This window comes from Lutra lutra, chromosome 3 (genome assembly GCF_902655055.1).
Source record: "Lutra lutra chromosome 3, mLutLut1.2, whole genome shotgun sequence".
Classification (NCBI taxonomy): domain Eukaryota; kingdom Metazoa; phylum Chordata; class Mammalia; order Carnivora; family Mustelidae; genus Lutra; species Lutra lutra.
This window is the reverse complement of record NC_062280.1, coordinates 95,394,993-95,417,241: the sequence shown is the minus strand read 5'-3', so window position 1 is coordinate 95,417,241 and position 22,249 is coordinate 95,394,993. Positions and strand designations below refer to the sequence as shown.

General features: G+C 39.9%; 1 pseudogene; it reads left to right on the top strand.

Annotated features, from left to right (window-relative positions):
• Positions 1-20,390: 20,390 nt before the first annotated feature.
• LOC125095302 (heterogeneous nuclear ribonucleoprotein A1-like) lies at positions 20,391-21,505 on the top strand (annotated as a pseudogene).
• The last annotated feature ends 744 nt before the right edge of the window (positions 21,506-22,249 follow it).

The window sequence follows — 22,249 nt, the reverse complement described above, 5'->3', positions numbered from 1 at the left end:
TTGTTTGCTCCCAGGTGTTGACCATTATGAATGAGGCTGCTCTAAAATTTGCAAATTTTTATATGGACTTAAGATACTAGCTTCTTTGGGTGAATACCAAGGAACATGATTGCTGGATCCTGTGGTAAGAGGATGTTTAGTTTTATAGCAAACTATTTTCCATAGTAGCTGTATTACTTTGCATTCCCCTCAGCAATATATGAGCACTCCTGTTGTTCTACATCCTCACCAACATTTGATATTGTCAATGTTTTACATGTTAGCCATTCTACTAGGCGCTCAGTGGTATCTTACTGTTTTAATTTGTGTTTCCTTGATAACATATGATGTGAAGCATTTTTCATAAGCACATTTTCTATCTGCATATCTTCTTTGTTGAGAAGTTGTTAAGGTCTTTGCCCCATTTTTAAATCAGATTGTTGTTTTTTTTGGTATTGTTGAGTTCTTTGTATGTCTTAGATAACAGTCCTTTATCAATTGTATCTTTTGTAAATATTTTCTCACAGTCTGTGTCTTGTCTTCCAATGCTCTTGACATTGTCTTTCACAGAGCAGAAGTTTCAAATTTTAACCAAGTCCAAATACCCAATTGTTTCATGGATTGTGTCTTTGGTGTTGTATATAAAAAGGTATTGCCATGCTCCAGGTCCTCCAGGTTTTCCCTAACGTTCTAGGAGATTTACAGTTTTGTGCTTTACATTTGGAGTTAATTATTTTTTAAGGGTATTTTTGTCTAGATACATTTTTTTTTCTCTGTGTGGATGTCCAGCTGTTCTAACACCATTTGTCGAAAATACCATCTTTGTTCCATTATATTGTCTTTGTGCCTTTTGTCAAAGTTTAGGTGACTACATTTATGTAGGTCGATTTCTGGCTTTTTTGTTCTGTTCTGCTGATCTATTTGTTCTTTTACCAATATCCCACTCTGTTGATTACTATAGCTTTATATTAAGTCTTAAAGTTGGGTAGCATCAGTCTTCCAACTTTATTTTTCTTCAATATTGTGTTGTCTATTATGGGTTTTTTCCTCTCCATATAAATTTTAGAATCCATTTGTTCATATTCACAAAATAACTTGCTGGGATTTTGATTGACTCTATAGATCACGTTGGGAAGAACTGACATCTTGCATTCATGTGATTTTTCTGAAATGATGAAGGGTGTCTTAGTCTGCTTGGACTACTATAACAAAATGTCATAGACAGGGTCGTTTCAAACAACAGACATTTATTTCTCATGGTTCTGGAGGCTGGAAGTCTGATCAGGGTGTGAGCATGGTCAGGTTCTGGCAAGGGTCCCGGCAAGGTCCTTACTCTTCCTACCATGCAGACAGCTGCTTCCTTATTGTATGCTCACATGGTAGTGAGGGTGAAAGAGGGCTCTCTGGGTCCTTCTTATAAGGGCAGTAATCCCATCAGGAGGACCCCACATGAACTCATCTAAACCTAATTACCTCCCAAAGGTCAGGTAATTGCTATTTGGACATAACCAATAGCAATGGGGGATTAGGGCTTCAACATACAAATTTGAAGGGACATAATTCTGTCCATTGCAAAGGACGTCTGGTAAAGTTCCACATAAAGCAAAGCACATTTTTGGCTCAATTTCCCTGGCAGTTGTGTTCTTGAAAATAAAGTGTGTATCAAAAACTGGTGCAGAAATCTCTGTGTCTCCATTAAAAACAAAAACAAAACAAGGTTGGGTTTTAGACGAAGATATTTTTAAGCTATATTTCACCCTTATGAATGGAAGGGTTCTTTATTATATGAGCCACCACGCTTAATTCCTCTGTTTAGTGAATATATCAGTACCATCAAAAATGGCATTATAGGTTTTCAAAACTCACTCCATTAGGAGTCACTGGAATAGATGAAAAAAGGGAGAGGACATTGTCTCATAGAACAGAAAAGGGAAAGGAGAAGGTGGTAGACTAAAACTTATTGAATGCTAGGCCACAGAGCGCAAACCTAGACACTAAATGGGATTTTTGTTCTCAAAAACACGTTTTAAAAATTGAATTTGAATTCCAACACACGACAATTTTTATCTCCTTTTATTGCCTTTATCAACCCTATTTTACTTATTTGCATTGCCTTCTAGTTCTCATAAAGACATTTAAGTTGTTCTTACTGGTTCATGGTGATTCAGGAGCTGAATCTACTGCTTTAATCCCTAAAACTGTTCATCCAAGGAGGGATTCTTCATTCTCCATTTGAAAAATGAAGAAACCAAAGGTCAAATAAGTTAACATCACACAGCTTAAAAGTGATAAAGTCAAGATTTGAACCTTCCTTAAAAAATTTGTTTGAATCCAAAAACTATACTCTTTCCACAACACATTCAAGAGGTTTACCTGTGATCCATCCTGTGTCGGGCTGTGGAGATGCAGCTCTCTGAAGTTGATCTTAGAGAAACACACTCCCTGAGGCCGCCCGCCCCCACCCCCTGCATGCCTAGAAAATGGTGATTGCTCACACTGTTATCTGGGATGAGTGAGTGCTGGTCCTTGGACAGGTGGTACATGATCACAAGTTTGATTGTTCCAAGGGAGACCCAAAAAGACGGACTCACATTGCGTTTCATACCTGCTGAATTTATCCATTTCTGTTTAACCAGCCCAATGGCATCTATAAAGATATTTCTTTACCACAGCCTCCTATAAGTAAGTAGTTTATCTAATAAAACCTTTCAACAAAGTTTGTGAAGACCTGCCATATCAATGGCCCCTCACTGTGTTGTTCTTGCAGGGATCTTGGTGAGAAAAGTCACCTCCCATCAACAACTGCATTTGCTGAGATCTTGGAGCATAAGAGGCTTTGAATGAACTTGAAGTTCATTTAAATAATCCCAGTCTTCCATTTCCATTTTAAGGAGTAACTTCTTGGAATTGAATAATGCATTACAAAACATGATAAACAATTAACTTCCCTGGGTTTTTCTGTAATTTCCTGGGAGCGAAATCTCACATATGTAAGGCAAGATTATAGGATGAATGAGATGATATTTATTTATCCTGGCATTTTGGTTAGTAATAACCACAAAATTCATTTATCAAGTACCTGAACAGTGTCAAATGCTACAAGGATAATAGAAGGAACATGTTTATACTTTGTGTCCCTGTGCCTTTGCCACAGCTGGCTGGGCCAGGGATGCACCTCACCCAATTGGAGTGTACTCTGGGAATTTGGAATTTTGATTGTGAATGGATAGTTGGCGTTCATTCTTTAACTTGGATGCTATTGGTGGGGGTGGGGGGGGGGAGGAGGGTCTTTTATCCCAAAGGAGCAGAGAGGCATAAAGAAAAGTGAGGTCCAGGATCAGAGAGACCCAGAGGTAGGAACCTGTGCAGCTCCAGGGAGAGAAAGGAACTTCTTGACGTACCAACTGTTTCTTTAAGTTCTTCGGTCATTGGTTTTGGTCCCACAGGAGGCCCAAATGAATGCACAGCTTTTGGGGTTAAATGAAATTGCTAATCTTTAAAACAAATTCTCTTTTGCTTCAGTCAGTCTGAGTGATTTTTTTCTACTACGTTCTACTAAACAACTGATTCTTTAAATTCATCATTTTATTTAATCCTTTCAACAACACACTGGGATAGGTACTACTATTTCAGATGAAGAAACTAAGAGCTATTAAATAACTTTCCCAGGGTCCTACAGCCACCAAATGGCAGAGCCATGAAGATAAACACACAAAATTTATTGTTGCATTTTAAAATAATAACTTAGCTTTTGTTATGTGTTCTATTTCCAAAGCACAAGTTTTAGATGTAAGGAAAGGACTATTTTACAGAAGAGGATATTGAGAGAAGTAATAAGTAAACAACTGAGTCTGGAATTATATTATATTGCTGTATATGTATGTATATATATTTTAATTCTTTAAAAAACTGAAATTATTACCAATATTTCACACATATAAATAAATATGGAAATAGGATTTGAAACTAAGTGACATGAAGTTCTATGCAAACCGCTCTGTGTACAAAGTTAAATGTTATTAATCAAATTGAAGTCTCCTGTGTTCCTTTCCTGATCACACCCCATTTCCTATCGCCCCAGGATAACCACTATTGTATTTCAAGTTCATCTTCTTGCTGTGATTACAGGCTTTTTTTTTTTTTTTAAGATTTATTTTAGAGGAAGAATGAGAAAGGGGGTAGGGGCAGAGAGAGAGGGAGAGAGAATCTTAAGCAGATTCCCTGCTGAGCAAGGAGCCAGAGGCGGGGCTCCATCTCAGGACCACAAGATCCTGACCTGAGCTGAAACCAAGAGTCAAGTGCTTAACCAACTGCATTACCCTGGCGTCCCTGTTCATTACAGTTTTATGTAGCTAATGGGTCCTCTGCAATATATTACTTAGTTTTGTTCCTGAATTTTATATAAAGAAATGCTGTACATATTGTTTATCAACTTGCTTCCTTCCCCCAACTTTGTGTTTCTGAGATTCATTCATGGTCATGCATGTGAAGACATTTCATTTATTTTCGTTGCTATAAAGTATTCCAATTCATCCATTCCCTTGTCAGTGAACATTTAGGTTATTTTCAGGTTTTTGCAATTATAAATAATGCTGATTTGAAGATTTAGTATTTGTGCCTTGGGGTACAGGTATTAGAGATTCTCTGGAGTACATAACTAGAAGTGAAATTTGCTGTGTTGTGGGATATGTGCCTCTTCAATTTTACAGTAACTGTTATCCGAATGACAGTGTGAAAAAAAAAGTGTTATTCAAAGTGATTATATCATTTATACCCTCACCAGCAGTCTATAAAAGTTCTTACTATTTCACATTCTTAGAAACTTTTGGTATTCTTTGATTTGAAAATTTCTGGCAATTTCATGGGTATGAAATGGTTAATCAATTTATATTCTCTACCCATTTTTATATCAGTACGTTTATCTTATTGATATATAAGGACTTATATATTTTGGGCATATATGTTAACAGACTTATTCTAGTTTGTAGCTTGTATTTTCCTCTCTATTGTATCTTAGCAAATGGGAATTCTAATTTTAATATAGCCACATTTATCACTATCTTCCCCTTTGGTTATGGTTTTTTTGTGTGTGTTGACATTGTTTCCTCTTCTGTGACAAAAAGATATTCACCCATATCATTTTATAAAACATTTATAGTTTTGCTTTTCACACACAATTAGTTTACATTGAATTTGTTTTTGTATACAGTATAAGGTAGGTTCCAATTTTGTCCTTCCATATTATAAGCAGATATCTAGGATTATTCATTATCCTTTTCCTATTTATTTGAAATGACCTTTTTTAAAACTTTTTAAAAGATTTTATTTATTTATTTGACAGACGGGAAAGAGGGAACACAAGCAGGAGGAGTGTGAGAGAGAGAAGCAGGCTCCCCGCTGAACAGGGAGCCCAATGTGGGGTTTGATCCCAGAACCCTGGGATCATGACCTGAGCTGAAGGCAGATGTTTAATGACTGAGCCACCCAGGTGCCCTGAAATGACCTTTATATGATATACCAATTTTCATATATTTGTGGTTCTTTTTTCTGAATTTTAAAGCTTGTTTTGTCAACTCCTTTATCTCTGTACTGTTTTATATGTATACATATATATAATATATATAATTACATAATATATAAACATATAGTTTCTGTATATAAAATATGTAGAGTATAATACATATTACAGAATATGTGTTTGTAGCTTTATATTGTCTTGAAATCCAATAGAATAAATTACCTTACCTTCTTTTGTTTTAGGAGTGTCAAGGCAGAGTGGTTAGTGGTTCCCCAAACCTAATTCTACTTTTCCTTGGGCTTGTGGCTAAACTTTAGCCTCTAGTCTCTCTTGGAACTAAAGGTTTCCAGCTGGAGTGTTCTGTGTCACTGTTGGAACACGGCAGGTTAGGAGCAATTTCTATCTGTATTCTTTCCTCATTGGCCAATTAAATATGAGGGCCTTTGAGTCCAAAGGACCACATGGAAGATTGGTGGCTGAGAAGAACCACTCAGGTTGGATTTTTATGTGAGGAAAAAACCTCCTGGGAAATAATTGAATGTGTTTGCTCTAGGAACTAACAATATCCTAATTAATACATATATGAAGGTTATTTTGGCCTTGATCTTCAGGATTGAATTTATGAGTCTGACTTACAGACGCATACACACATTAAATCTTTTGGGATAATAATAAAATTTTATTAAATCGGTTAGGAGAACAGATACGTTTATGATGCTTAGGCTTCCTATGATTGTATTTTTCCCATTTATGTCAGTTTTTTAATGCAGTTCAATAAAGTTTTATAATTATATCAAATGCCATTAAGTTTATCACAAGTTACTTTATATTTTGGTTGCCATGGCCATTTATCCTTTTTAAAAATCCTCTTTTTCTTACTTGGTACTTTTGTATAGAAAAGAAATTTTTCTATGTTGTGTATAAAACTTTTACATAGTGATCTTATGTGCTATAACTTTGACATTCTTAGTAATCACAATATTAAGATTTTCTTGGACTGCTCTATATAAAAATTATATCACTTACAAATAAAGAAGTCCTTTTTCATCTTTTTTTTTTAAGATTTTATTTATCTATTTGACAGACAGAGATCACAAGTAGGCAGAGAGGCAGGCAGAGAGAGAGAGAGAGAGGAGGAAGCAGAGCAGAAAGCCCGATGTGGGGCTCGATCCCAGGACCCTGGGATCATGACCTGAGCCGAAGGCAGAGGCCTAACCCACTGAGCCACCCAGGCGCCCCCTTTTTCATCTTTTACATTATAATTTTCTGCTTATCTTCCTAAACTGCCTAGGAACTACAATACAGGGTAGAATAGAACGAGCAACCTTGATTTGGTTCTTACTTTGAAGGGAATGGTTCTAAATTTTCACCCTGAAGAATGTTTGTTGTAGGTTTTTGGTAGCTATACTTTATTAAGTTAGAGAAATTGCCTTTATTTCTAAGTTTCAATGAATTTTTATCAAGAATGCTGAATTTTATTCTATTTTTCTTCATCTCTTTCTAATCATACATCATTTCTGCTATACTAGTGTCCTAGATTTTGGGTTAATAGAAACAACATTCTCTTAGGTTAAGTCAAATTTATGAGATATGCCCAGCTGGGTCTTGATAAGTTATATTAACTTTTTCTAGATTGGCTAATATTTTGTTGAGGTGTATTGAATCTATGTTCCTAGAAAGAGCTTGGTCTGCCCTTTTCTTTTCTCCGGGTTCTCATCCTCTTCCCTCCTTCAGGGACCCTGATTAGACCCCCATGTTAGAGCTAGTCATTCCATCCTCTCTGTTTCCTAACATCTCCTTCATACTTGGTCATCTCCTTGTCTGTCTGAGGTATGTTCAGTGTAATTCTTCCAGGTTTATAATTTCCTAATAATCTGTATAGCCAGCTGTTCAACCCACCCTTTTTTTAATTTCAATACTTATATTTTTAAAAAAAGAATTTTATTTGGTTTGTTCCTTAAATCTTTCTGGCCATTACTAGTAATCCCTTGTATTCTTTCTCATTTTTTTTTAATTTTTTTATTTATTTGACAGACAGATCACAAGTAGGCAGAGAGGTAGACAGAGAGAGAGGGGGAAGCAGGCTCCCCGCTGAGCAGAGAGCCCGATGCGGGGCTCGATCCCAGGACCCTGGGATCATGACCTGGCCGAAGGCAGAGGCTTTAACCCACTGAGCCATCCAGGTGCCCCTTCTTTCTCATTTTTAATGTAACATTTTTTCTTTAAACCATTTAATTCAGTTTTTCTATATTTTTATGTGATATTTCTAAGTTACAGTGCTTTAGGGATCCTGCATTTTGTTTCTTCATTGATTTTATTGATTCTTACTCATGGTAGCTTGTTTCCTTACAATCTTTGATCATTTTTTTTTAAAGATTTTATTTATTTATTTGACAGAGAGAGATCACAAGTAGGCAGAGAGGCAGGCAGAGAGAGAGGAAGGGAAGCAGGCTTCCTGCTGAGCAGCGAGCCCGATGCGGGACTCGATCCCAGCACTCTGGTATCATGACCTGAGCCGAAGGCAGCGGCTTAACCCACTGAGCCACCCAGGCGCCCTGATCATTTTTTTTATTGTGAGCCCATATTTATCTGAACTTAATCTACAGGTTTTCTAGCAGGGCCAGGGTTGCTCTGTTTTCCTCCAAAGAGAATTTGTTTGATTTCAGTTAAAGGCAAGAGGTAATACTAAATTTGCTCATTTTTCTGTCCATGAGTGTAATACACACTCAATATCCAGACCCAGGTGGGGCCAGGTCCATGGTTACCTATACACAGAGGAGATGGTGTGGTTGTCATTATTAGTTCTAACAGAGCTGTGATGGAGACAGGGAGATTTCCTTGTCATCTCCCTTTGCTGCCTTTAGGCAGAATATTATTCATTTTTTCCCTGGCTTTTTATTTTCAAGTCTTTGGCTGTGTGTGTGTGTGTGTGTGTGTGTGTGTGTGTGTGGTGAGGAAAGCATCTCAGGTCCTTAGATTAGGTTTTGCTCAAACTTAGGCAATGTTGGTGTCCAGTTTCCTGCATGGCCAGCCATTAATTCCAAATTACATAATTCTTGGCAAAGGCATTTGATTATTTACTATCCTGATTTTATTTACCTTCACTTCATTGTTGTGTTTGCTTGTCTTTTGGCCTTGGGGATTTCCCTTAGCTCCATTTTTGTGAGCTCGGCAATGCTGTTTGCTTTTATTGCAGTATAGTTGACATACAATGTTATATTTATTTTAGGTGTTCAGCATAGTGATTTGATGTGTTTATTTATTATACAATCCTCACTACAAGTGTAGCTCCTATCTGTCATCATACAACACTACTACAATAGGATTGACTATATTCCCTGGGCTGTATGTTTCATCCCTTTGACTTAATCATCCCATAACTGGAAGCCTGTACTTCCCACTCCCCTTCATCTATTTTACCCATTCCCCATCCTTCTCCCTTCTGGTAACCACATTTGCTCTGTATTTATGGGTCTATTAATGCTTTCTGTTTGTGTGTACATTTTGTTCTTTTTAGATCCCACGTATAAGTGAAATCCTATGGTATTTCTCTTTCCTATCTGACTTCTTTCACTTCGCATAATACTCTTTAGCTCCATCCAAGTGGTTGCAAATGCCACAATCTTCTCCTTTTACTGGCTGAGTAATATTCCATCACATATATAAAAATCACATCTTCATCCAACCATCTTTTGACAGACACCTGGGTTGCTATTATAAATAATGTTGTGGTAAACAGGGATATGAGCTCAGCAATGTTTTGAACTTTGTTGTGATTTATCCAACATCCAGTTCTAACGGAGTGAGCCTTTTATTTCTTTAGGTCTGAGTATCTAGTCCATCTTCTTGGTAGGAACAGAAGTCTCCTGGCATCCCATTTTTTTCTCTGAACTCTGCTCTCTAGTTAGCATGTAGATAAAATCTGATTGTCCTTCCTGGGACAGAAGATTACAGTTTGGAAGTAAATTAAAAAGGACCCAAAATTTAGGAGCCACAGATCCAGATCCAGTTGAAAAGATCCTAAACTAGAAGACAGAGTAAGGATTTGACTGAATCCCATGTGGGGCCTTATTGAACGCATGAAACAATCAGATGTTTCAGCCTATGCTGGAAAGCAGCTGGAGGCTTTTTCCCCCCTAGAAGCTTTTATAGCTTGGTATAGCTACTTGTTGGCTGAGTTTGGTATAGCTACTTGTGGGCTGGTTTGCTTCGCTTGAATGGCAAGTCCCAGTTACCAACATACTTACCTAAACCCTGGTCATCCGTTGCCTCAAAAAAGCCACAAATCTCAGAAATGGCCTGTGTGTGTGTGTGTGTTTGTGTAATACAACTCATAACCCCCAAAATACTCAGATTGGTATAACTGAAATCAAACAGGCATTCTAAAATTTAGCATTTTTCCAATTTTTCTTCTATCATGAAGGTAGTTTTCAAAAATCAAAATGGAGGGGCGCCTGGGTGGCTCAATGGGTTTAAGCCTCTGCCTTCGGCTCAGGTCATGATCCCAGGGTCCTGGGATCAAGCCCCGCGTCGGGCTCTGTGCTCAGCAAGGAGCCTGCTTCCCCCTCTCTCTGTCTCTGCCTGCCTCTCTGTCTACTTGTGATCTCTGTCTGTGAAATAAATAAATAAAATCTTTAAAAAAAAATCAAAATGGATACTTGGGGTAATAAATAGATAGCTGATTTTGTTCCCCTAGCCTTCTGAGATGGGGTAAAGTGGAAGGAGGGAAAATCTGAAGAATATTCAAATGGGATATACAGGAAGTTTGTCTTGGCTTTTCCAGCCAAATAGGTTTTCTGAAAACAACCACATAACTAGAGAAAGCTATTTTGCAAGGCTAAGATCATTCTTTTGTCTTCCTCTTTGAAATACACCTTGTTATTTGGTGAGATTTTCCATTACCAATTTCCACTACATGAAAAATAAACCAATTGTACCTTCTTGTCTACCTAATTCCCTTGAAAGTACAATTCAGGGATCCAATAACAATCCAGCCAATTCTAGAAAAATCTTGTGAGTTAGAAATTGAGTTTGGTGGCTAACAAGAGTTAGAGGCAATTAATTAGAAATATAGCATACATTATTTAATTTTCCTGAAGAACGATTCACTACCCAGAAGACTGGCTGAATTACAGATAGTAAGCAAACTCTAAAACAACTGAATCAAGTGATTCAGAGTCACTACTATTAAATCCTGGATTGGTGGAAGCAATTTTCACTATCCTTTATTTATTAAACTGAAGTCTATTTGAAAAGAGGAGGTGGTGTTGAAGGTGGATTTGCTTTTGCTGCCAATTTCAGACATAAAATCTTTTTAGTACCTGGTAAAGGTGATAATAATTCTATCTAGTAGAAAACATGGGTATATGTGCAAGTGTTCCACAGTTACCTGTGGGGGTGGGGGTGTTTATATATGTATTTGTATATACATATATGTGTGGGATTTAATCCCCATCACAGGGTCATCTTGTAGGCTCTGATATTGCATACAAATCTCGCATTCATCTGTCACCAAGAAGATAACGGTAAACTGTTTGTTCTGTTTACATTTCAGTGCTCTGTGATTATGTGCTCCAAGTGATGTGTGATGCACATCTTTTTATAGCAGTGATGCAACAGCCAAAGAAAATGGTCAAAAGAGAGCTTTTTGTGCCGTGCACATAACCCACCTTCAGAGAGAACCCATCTAATCCAGGAAGATGTGGAGCTATTCCTGTTCAGAAGGGTGACTCAGACACACCCCTGTGGTTTATTTCTTAAGATTCACCTGCCGAGTTATCCCTATTGCAATGAGAATCAGAAGTCTTCATTCCTTCTCCAGCACACTCCCTGTTTAGCCTGATCCTGGAGACCTCTCTCCACAGATGGTCACTCAGCCAAGGGGCTAGCAGTGTGGGCACAGCAACAAGTTCTCAAATACTTTTTAAAAATCACCCAAGAATCTTAATTTCATGGAAAACCATTCTGCCCATTCCCACGAAGCCCAAGAATAATCTAACGGAGCATTTACAATACTCTGTATGTTTAAAAGTGGGTGCTCCAAAGATGAGGTCACCTAAAGTTTCAATTCAGCCTTGTTCTGGACTTTCAATCTTCTTGTTGGTCACTGAACACATTGTATTTCTCTTTTTTTCTTTTAAGATCTTATTTGAGAGTATGAACTGGAGGAGGGCCAGAGGGAGAGAGAGAAGCAGACTCCCCACTAAGCAGAGAGCCCAATTCAGGGCTCCATCCTAGGACCCTGAGATCCTGACCTGAGCTGAAATCAAGAGTCAAATGGTTAAGCCACTGAGCCACCTAGGCACCCCATGAACACATTGTAGTACTTCAAACTGGTTTCTTTGCATGTGATGTTACTCTGCCAAGAATGCCTCTTTACCTTTTCATTTACAAAATCCCTATTCATTCTTCGAAGTCCATTCTTTTCTGTAAGGATTTCCCCGAATATTTTTTTTCAAAGTTTTTTTTTTTTTTTTAATTTATTTGACAGAGATCACAAGTAGGCAGAGAGGCAGGCAGAGAGAGAGGAAGGGAATCAGGCTCCCCAGTGACCTGAGAGCCTGATGCAGGCCTTGATCCCAGGACCCTGGGATCATGACCTGAGCCGAAAGCAGAGGCTTTAACCCACTGAGCCACCCAGGGGCCCCAAGATTTCCCTGAATATTTCTGACAGAGGATTACTTCCTCTCAAAAAATTTTGTCCCTTCCCTTATTAAAACCTCATTCTAATTTAAACTATTACTTATTAATGAGTATTAATTGTCTAACACACTAGACTCATTGGTGGCAGAAACTGACTTCTATCTGCCTTTGGACTGCCTTTGGACTCTATCACAGCATGCATTGGGCAGATAGCATGGGTTCTTTAACAAAATTAACCCTATTACAACAGTAGAATTATCTGTGCATCTTTGGATAGTCTTTGTGTTTACCAGTTATGGAAGGAGCTGCTCCAGTCCCTGGAGCTCTGTTCTACCTATCTAAACCTCAGTTCATAACACAAATTGAAGGCAGCCACAGTAAAGAGGATATATTTTTGCTTCTGATTCTCTCTGGCCTCCTAAGGAAGTGGCTCATTAATCTCATATCTGTAAACTGTGAAATAGGTAGGTAGGCATTATTCATGGTCTTGGGTTAAAGTTAGAGACTATTTCCATTAATTAGGTTGCCCACAACTCAAGTCCGTGGCTTTCTGGGGGCACTTTTACCCTAGAAGGGCCACAGATAATGTTTTCCAAATCGGATCCAAAGTCTAAATTACCTTCAAACAGGGTGAAATGTTCCTAGAGCTAACAATTAAATAGATTTTCTTCTTTTTCCCTGGTCCCTTCGTCCTAAAATCCACTGTGGTTAAACTGCTGGTTGGTCAGACTCTTAAGATTTATGAGCATTTTGGTTGTATTACGGACACTGACTTTTAAAGAACAAATGATTTCCCACCAGTAATTGGAATCCCCCAAAGGTAGTATCGTTTATGAATTCACAGCTTGTTAGATTGCTGGCCCAAGGGACTCTGTATTTTGTTCTGCCTCAAGAGATGTAAGGGAGAGGTTACATTCTGCATTAGTGAGTTTCTGACTAAAGTGACCTTTAATTAAAAGTAGGCAATTAATTGTAATCACTTACCAATTATTTTTTTCTTCAAGTGTTTCATGTTTTCATTTGTTTAGTATTTTAGGTGCATTTTCAAACTGTTCCATTTCAAGGGAAATGAGCTATTATGATAATGATATGGTAGGTTAAGAAAGAATGAAGCACCTGGGTGGTTTAGTTGGTAAAGCAGCCAGCTGGCCAGCTCTGGGTTTCAGTTCAGGTCATGATCTCAGGGTCCTGGGATTGAACCCTGTGTCTAGCTTTGTGCTCAGCAGGGAGTCTGTTTGAGGATTCTCTCTCCCTCTGCCCCTCCCCTTGCTGTCTCTCAAATAAATAAATAAATCCTTAAAAAAAAAGCAGGAGGGGCACCTGGGTGGCTCAGTGGGTTAAGCCGCTGCCTTTGGCTCAGGTCATGATCCCGGGTCCTGGGTTCAAGCCCCACATCGGGCTTTCTGCTCAGCAGGGAGCCTGCTTCCTCCTCTCTCTCTGCCTGCCTCTCTGCCTACTTGTGATTTCGCTCTGTCAAATAAATAAATAAAATCTTAAAAAAAAAAAAAAGGCAGGAAAAACTTACTCTTCTTAAAACACTCTTTCCTTCCTTCCTTTTTTCCTTTCCTTAACAAAGGGCCCTGTGCTCTCAACTTGTTTACAGTCTGGCAGGAAGGAGGTCATTAAAGGAACACCAGTGATGAGTTTGAGGGAGGACTTGAAGCTGTACTGGACTAACAAAAAATGGGCACCTGCCCACACTTATAGGTGGAAGAAGTGTTCAGGGGAGATTTCAAGAGCCCTGGCGCATCTACCCATCTTCTACCCCCAACAGTGCACACATCTCTGAGATGGTGGATCTGGGCTCTGATTCATGCTCTAGGCAGGAGGAATAGCGTGTACAAATGAGGGAGGCCTGGGAGGAAATAAGGATATCTTTATTTTGGGAGTAAGGGATTGACTCATGCTATAAAATCGGTAGATTCTAAAGTAAGTCTTGAAAGATAACAGGAAAGGAGGGAGCAGATATTACAAATAGCAACGGAAGCCAGAGATAGGGAAGAAGATTCTTGGACCCAGATAGTGATTCTGAGGGGAAAGATCAGGAATGCAGGCTGAGTAAGGAATGCAATAGGGTCACATTTAAGTGTAAGGACTGAGCAACAGACCATCACTTCAGCGGTGAGACTGGGACTTGACTCCATATCAGGAGTCAGCCAATCTCTTCCCTTTGGGTCTCTGGACTCCATGCTCTGGTCCAGTGTTCTATACCAGTAGAGGAAGGGTGATGGTGATGACGGTGGTGATGATTCTAGTTGCTGTAACTTGTGTGTGTCTCAGCACCTAGAGGTGGGACAGAGGGTTTTTTAGCTCCCAGATGAGAATGAATGAGATAGTAAGGACGGCAATCAGACATCCTCTGAATGGAGCCCACTCCTGGTTTCCAATAATACCAGCAACAATTTTCTCCCAAGATCAAAACAATTTTCCTGCTGAACTTTGTTGTTCTCTGCTAGATTAAAAAGCTGTTTGAAATGATACAATTGTGGACAATATTGGAAAAATCTCATCGAGGACAGGTGTATCCCTGACAGGAAAACTTCCCTCGTTGTGTTTTTGGAGGCGATTAATAGGCTTGATATTGGGGGGGAGGGGAATGTTCTGCAGTGATGGAAGCATTGTATACCAGCAGAGATTAAGACATTAAATGCATGCATTTAATTAGTCATAAGTAAATGAAGTTGAAATAGGTAAAGGTAACAATACCTAGGTTAACTCCCAAAACCTCTGCAGGGAATAGGAGCTGGTTTGCCCTAACTGGGGTAGAGTAGCAACTGGAGTCAATTCATAAGGACTGACAGTGAGCTCTTATTTTTAAAGAAGAATCCTTTTTTCCAGGTGCAAGCCCATGCCATGTCAACTGGAGTCCAGAAACTTCCTAGAGAAATTATCCTAGGGTTCACATCAACCAGAGGACAGCCTTTTCAGCTTATCTAACCCACCCCCTACACTAACTCATCCAGAGATGATGACAATAACACTTAGGAAGGATAGTGCCATTATTGGCATTTTACCATGATGCAGGGATTTTTTTTTTTTAAGATTTTTATTTATTGGGACGCCTGGGTGGCTCAGTTGGTTGGATGACTGCCTTCGGCTCAGGTCATGATCCCGGAGTTCCGGGATCGAGTCCCGCATCGGGCTCCCAGCTCCACGGGGAGTCTGCTTCTCTCTCTGACCTTCTCCTCGTTCATGATCTCTCTCACTCTCTCTCAAATAAATAAATAAAATCTTTAAAAAAAAAAAAGATTTTTATTTATTTATTTGACAAACAGAGATCACAAGTAGGCAGAGAGGCAGGCAGAGAGAGAGGAGGAACCAGGCTCCCCGCGGAGCAGAGAGCTCAATGTGGAGCTCCATCCCAGGACCCTGGGATCATGACCTGAGCCAAAGGCAGAGGCTTTAACCCACTGAGCCACCCAGGTGCCCCATGATGCAGGGATTTTAAGGAAGAGAAAGGCCTGGTGGCTCAGGCCTACTAACAAAATATACTATCTGGGCTAATTATGCTGTAATTTATAATGTACATTCTCTTCCTCAAAGCAGATTATATCAAAACCATTTATTAAAAAAAAAAAAAACATTTATGAATGCACTGTCTCAGAATCTATATAGAACCCAGAGCTGAGGCAAAAGTAATCCTTGTCTGCAGGAAACTTCTATTCTTGCTGAGAGAGAAGCAGTAACCACTTAAAATTTTTTAAACACTTTTTATTCATTACTACTTATAAAGACAAAGTGAAAGCTCAAAATAATAGTGTGAAACTCCAGGAAAAAAATGAATTTCTTATGAATTCTACAAAGGTCACAACTCAGCAGACCAGAGCTATATTTATTTGCCTGGCAAAGTGAGGTTTTTTCTTTTGTTTTAATTAAATTGAGATGCCTTTAGGGGAGACAAGTTCCCTCCAGTTCTCCCAATTACCCATTTATGCTGCCTGAATGAATCCTGGAGGCATAGGAGCTGCGTCTTTCGGTAAATGCCTAGTTCAGAGGGGGACAAAATGAACACTGTGAGTTGAGAGAGCAAATAGAGATACTAAGGAAAATCTGGGTCCTAAAGGGTAATATTAGGATAGAGAGTTTGAGAAAGGATTGGGCAAGAAACGTTCTTCTAACTGCTAAATTTCAAATCAGTTGAAATATAGACAAAGATACAGGTAGGGACCCAATTTCAATAGTAGCTTATTATGTATGTGTTTGGATAGCTTAGGCTATTCTGTGTTAAGAAACCTCTCCAAAGTCTCAGTGGCTTATTGGAACAAAAACATCCATGACTCATTTCGGCTGCATCCCCAGGACAGGTCAGCTGCATGCCCCATTATAGTAATTCAGGGACCCAAACTGATAGAACAGTGTAAGTCTTTGAACCTGGGTGTGTGGGCTGCTGGGGCATCAGTTTTTTGGTCCTCAGCCTTCCTACAGCCTCTTTCTTAAAAATTGTCTGCCTGAGAACTCAGCCCTCCCTCCCACAACTGCACTTGTCCAATTCTTTAAAGAAACCATATCTTTAACCCATTCGCAATTTTACTGTCATTCCCTTCTCCAGGGTGAAAAAAATCTCTGGTGTGCTAAAAAAGTGGGACAACTTGGAAATGTATAGTTCCTGAGGGAAAATTTTGGGAAAGAGACTTTTTAGCCAAAGAGAACTGAAGGGAGTTGGTTTCAGAATCATGGCCAGACACCCACCTTCCTGTTCTCCTTCCTTCCTTCCTCCCCTTCCAGCTATCTATCCATCTGTCCATTGTTTGATCAATCTTTTTATCTCCTGTATCTTAAACTTAGAATTTAGAAATGAATAACAAGCATCACAGGAACGTTTATTAACACATTGGGTTGGATTTTAAAAAATGAAGCCATAGTTTTTGTTTTGTTTTGAGAGTGCATGCGAGGGAGCAGCAAGGGACAGAGAGAGAGAGTCCTAAGCAGGCTCCACACATAGCATGGAGCCTGACTTGGGGCTCAGTCTCGGGACCCCGAGATCATGACCTGAGCCAAAATCAAGAGTTGGACATTTGACCAACTGAGCCATGCAGGCAGCCCTGAAGCCACACTTTTTGTTGGAAGTTAAACTTGGTTTAGCTGGCTGGATTGACAGTAAGGATCACCTTATCCATTAGGTTATATGGTAGACATTTTTATGAATTAAATGAGCTAAATTGGAAGCTCCAAGGTTTTAATGAAAATATATTTAAAACATATTTATAATGTATAGTCTGAAATCACATGCCTTTCTATTAAATGTATGATAAACATTTTAGAAGTAAACTTAAAATTTTATAAGGGCACCTAAGTCCCTAAAGTCTTTCAGAGAGTGTGCTAGCAAGAAAGCAAAAACAAAAAGCAACAAACAAAAACAAAAAGAACCAAAACCAACCAAATTATGTTTAAAGACCACTGTCTAGTCTTCTTTGCATAATGACTGGGCTGGCCCCACTGTAGGTTGAGGAAGCAGCTTTGTAGGTAGTGGTTTCATGAGCACCCTTAGGGAAAGGAAAATGGACAGGAGGGCGCAGAAAGAATGAGTGCAAGGTGAGGACAGATAGGGAGAAGGTGAGGGCTAACAGAAAAATGTTACAAAATGGCTGCAGGGGCTCCTGCTGGGTTTCAGGTTCCAGGCCTATCTGGCGACTCCCAAGAGCTTCCCTTTGGCTGCTCAGGCTGCACATCCACTCCCTCACCAAGGTCTGTGCTGTCCTAGGGCCAGCAAAGGTGACAAGTTTGTATCCTAGCCAAGGTCCATCACCACGAATATAAAAATAGTTTAAAGCTAATGTTCCAAAGTGGTAAGGTCAAGGACACACGTGGGTGGGGAGAGCAGCCCTTAAGAACAGATCTGTGGAAAGAACTTTGAAAGTATGTTGAGCACAAGTTTGGGGAGCCAGGTTTCCCCATGATTGCAGTGTCACCCCACCCCATTCCTTGGGGTTTTATAGAGAGCACAACTTACCCCTTGCTGCCTCAGGGAACTCCCAGAGCAAGTGTCACCAAGATCAAAGACTGCAGGGACGCCTGGGTGGCTCAGTTGGTTAAGCAGCTGCCTTTGGCTCAGGTCATGATCCCAGCGTCCTGGGATCGAGTCCCACATCGGGCTCCTTGCTCATCAGGGAGCCTGCTTCTCCCTCTGCCTCTGCCTGCCATTCTGTCTGCCTGTGCTTGCTCTCTCTCCCTCTCTCTCTCTGACAAATAAAATCTTTAAAAAAAAAAAGATCAAAGACTGCAATTCTAAGAAGACAGTATCTGAACTATTGTCCATGCCCAGCGGTGGGTGCTCAGGGGATGTTTTATTTTTCTCATTTCTGGAGAAAAACATTTAGGTGGACTGAATGTAAATTAACAATGAAGGCTGTCTCTGGCAGGGTTACCTTTTATTTTCACAAAATAAAATAAATGGAGCATGTGAAGAAACACTTATAGGACTTCTGTGAATTGATACTGAAAATGAGAGCGGATCAAGGGGGAAAACACGTTGTATCTTAATTAGAGCACTGTGAAGGGGAGAGGCAGCGTCCCACGTGTTCATTTGGCATTGGATTTCTGATTTTGTTCCATTACATCCCAACTCTCAACAGGCCTCAGGGTGGGCAGCGCTGTCCTCAGCTTCTGCTCTGGGCTTGGCAGAGCTGGTCTGAGGAGGGAGGGTGGAAGCAAGGTTAGAAATTTAGGCTTACATCTGCCAGACCATGGCTCAGACCTCAGCTCCAATGTCACTGGGGACTTAACTTCTTAACAGCAATTATGAGTACCTGATTACTAACAATAATATCTTCTAACATATTTGTGGAATGGTTAATATGTAATATTATTTTTAAAATATCTTTTGTGAAACAACCCTTCTAAACAACCCCATAAAAACAATTCTATTACAAGGAAACTGATCTTTAAATCATGGGCTCAGGGTCCCATAGGTGGTATGTCAGATTCTGGAAGCCACACTCTGAACCCCTGGGCTATGCTGCCTTGGTTTTCTACACTGTATGTAAAGATGTAGTAGGGTCGTGAGGATTTAATGAGCCAGTGGGTGTGAAGCAAATGACATAGAGACTGATACTTTATTGAATTAACGATAAATGCCTATGACTGAAAATGCTAACCACCAATACTTGCTTATTACTTACCAACCATTGCTCTATGCTCTTTTGGGGTGTTCACTCATTCAGTCGTATCCTATTACCAGCCCCATGAAGTAGGCACTGCTGTTATCCCCACCTTACAAAAAAGGAAGCTATGAATGGAATGGTTAAGTAACCTGCCAAGTTCACAAAGCTCACTAGGTTAGTGCTGTCATTTGCACACATGCCATCTGGCTCAAATGCCCAAGCTCTGATTAAGCAACACTCTATTATTATCACTGTAATAGGATGTAGTGGCCAGGACTCTCTGGAGAACAAAGCCAATAAGGATGTATGTATATATACATAAAGAGATTTATTGTAGGGAATTGGCTCATGCAGTTATGGAGGTAGGCAGGTCCCAAAATCTGCAGAGTGAGTCAGCAGGCTGGTGACCCAGGAGAGCAAGTGGGTATAGTTCCAGTCTGAAGCCTGGCATGAAGACCCAGGAAGAGCCACTGTTTCAGTTTCAGTTTGAGTCCAGAGGTAGGAAAATGTCCCAGTTCAAATGCTGTCAGGCAAGAAAGAATTCTCTCACTTGGAGTAAGGTGGGCCTTTTTGTTCTATCAGGCCTTCAACTGATTCAGTGAGGCCCACCCCACATTAGAGAGCCATCCGTTCTACTCAGTCTATCCATTTAAATGTTAACTTTACCCAGAAACATTCTCACAGAAACACCCAGAATAATATTTGACCAATTATCTGTGCATCCTGTGGCCTAGTCAAAATGAAACAAAATTTGCTGTCACACGTCTGTCCTTTCTGGACTTTCATCTCTGTGCATCTCCTTAAAGCATACTTAATCTTCAAATATAACAATGCAGTCATAATTTTTCCTACTCTGTTCTTTTGCTTGTTAATCTTTTTCCTTTAAGAAAGATGTATGGACCTCTTGTACTATAGCTTTATTATATACAGTTGACCCTTGAGCAACACAGAGGTTGGGGTACCAACCCCCACTTCCACACAGTCAAAAATCCACGTATAACTTGACTCATCAAAAACTTAGTTACTGCCTTTCTGCCTGTGGATGCTGCCGAGTAAGTCTCCCCTCCCATCACTGTAATATCTAAGTCAGTGTCTCCCAAAGAGCCTGAACAGCTGAGGAAGCTCTTCATCAGAGGTTTGAACCTTGAGGCAACTGATAAGAGTCTGAGGAGCCATTTTGAACAATGGGGAACACTTATGGAATGTGTGGTAATGAGAGATCCAAATACCAAGCATCCCTGAGGCTTTGGGTTTGTCTCGTATGCCACTGTGGAGGAGGTGGATGCAGCCATGAATGCAAGGCCACACAAGGTGGGTGGAAGAGTTGTGGAACCAAAGAGAGCTGGCTCAAGAGAAGCTTCTCAAAGACCTGGTGCCCACTGAGCTGTGAAAACGATTTTTGATGGTGTTAAAGAAGACACTGAAGAACATCATCTAAGAGATTATTTTGAACAGTATGGGAAAAATTGAAGTGACTGAGATCATGACTGACTGAGGCAGTGGCAAAAAGAGGGGTTTTGCTTTCGTAACATTTGATGACCATGACTCCATAGACAAGATTGTCATTCAAAAATACCACACTATGAATGGCCATGACTGTGAAGTAAGGAAAGCCCCATCTAAGCAAGAGATGGGTAGTGCTTCATCCAGCTAAAGAGGTTGAAGTGGTTCTGGAAACTTCAGTGGTGGTCATGGAGGTGGTTTTGGTGGAATGACAACTTTGGTTGTGGAGGGAACTTTAGTGGTTGAGGTGGCTTTGGTGACGGTCAAGGTGTTGGTAGATATGGTGGCAGTGGGGATGGCTGAAATGGATTTGGTAATGATGGAAGCAAATTTGGAGGTGGTGGATCTATAATGATTTTGGCAATTACAACAGTCAATCCTCAAATTTTGGACCCATGAAAGGAGGAGATTTTGGAGGGAGAAACTCTGGCCCCTGTGGTGGTGGAGCCCAATACTTGGCCAAACCACGAAACCAAGGTGGCTGTGGTGGTTCCAGCCCCAGCAGTCACTATGGCAGTGACAGAAGGTTTTTATTACCACCAGGAAACAAAGCTTAGCAGGAGAGGAGAGCTAGACAAGTGACAGGAAAGCTACAGATTACAACAGATTTGTGAATTCAACCAAGCATTGTGGTGCCAAGGCCTAACTGCCACAAAGAAGACATGTTTTAGGCCATACTCAGGTGCATGGGCAAAAAACTTGAGGGCTGTCTTTGTGACTAATTGTATAACAGGTTATTTTAGTTTCTGCTCTGTGGAAAGTGTAAAGCATTCCAACAAAGGGTTTTAATGTAGATTTTTTTTTGTACCCATGCTGTTGATTGCTAAACGTAATAATATATCATGACTGTCAATAAAGGTGTCTTAAAAAAAAGAAAAACAGTTACTAATAGCCTACTGTTGACTGGTGGCCTTACTGATAACTTAAATCATCGATTAATACATTTGCATGTTCTATGTATTATATGGTGTATTCTTACAATAAAGTAAGCTGGAGAAAATATTAAAATCATAGAGAAAATACATTTACAGTCCCATACTAGTAAAGAAATCTGCACATAGGTGGATCTATGCAGTTCAAATCCATGTTGTTCAAGGGTCAACTGTAATCTGTAATACAATTATTTGTGAATGTGCTTATTTGCCCTACAATTGTGTCTGTTTCTCTCTGGCAAGGACTGAGCTTTTCTTACCTTTGATATCCACCATTTAGCACAACAAATCTTGTAAACATAAATAAAGCTTGCTTACATGTTGGCTACTTCACTGACACCAGAGTGAGATAGTACCTTTGCTTGTAAACATAAAAATGGGATGGAGACAACAGCCTATAGACAAAGGGTGTGAGTGTAACCATGATGCAATGCTAGAGTCACAGTCAGGGTTTCACGGGACAAGGAAGCCCTTCACCTCACTGAGGCAGCGTGGACTATGAGATGCGGTGAAGCATGGCATGCAGGAGTGGTTTCCAGAGGAGGTAATGCTGAGGTTCAGATTTGAAAGACATG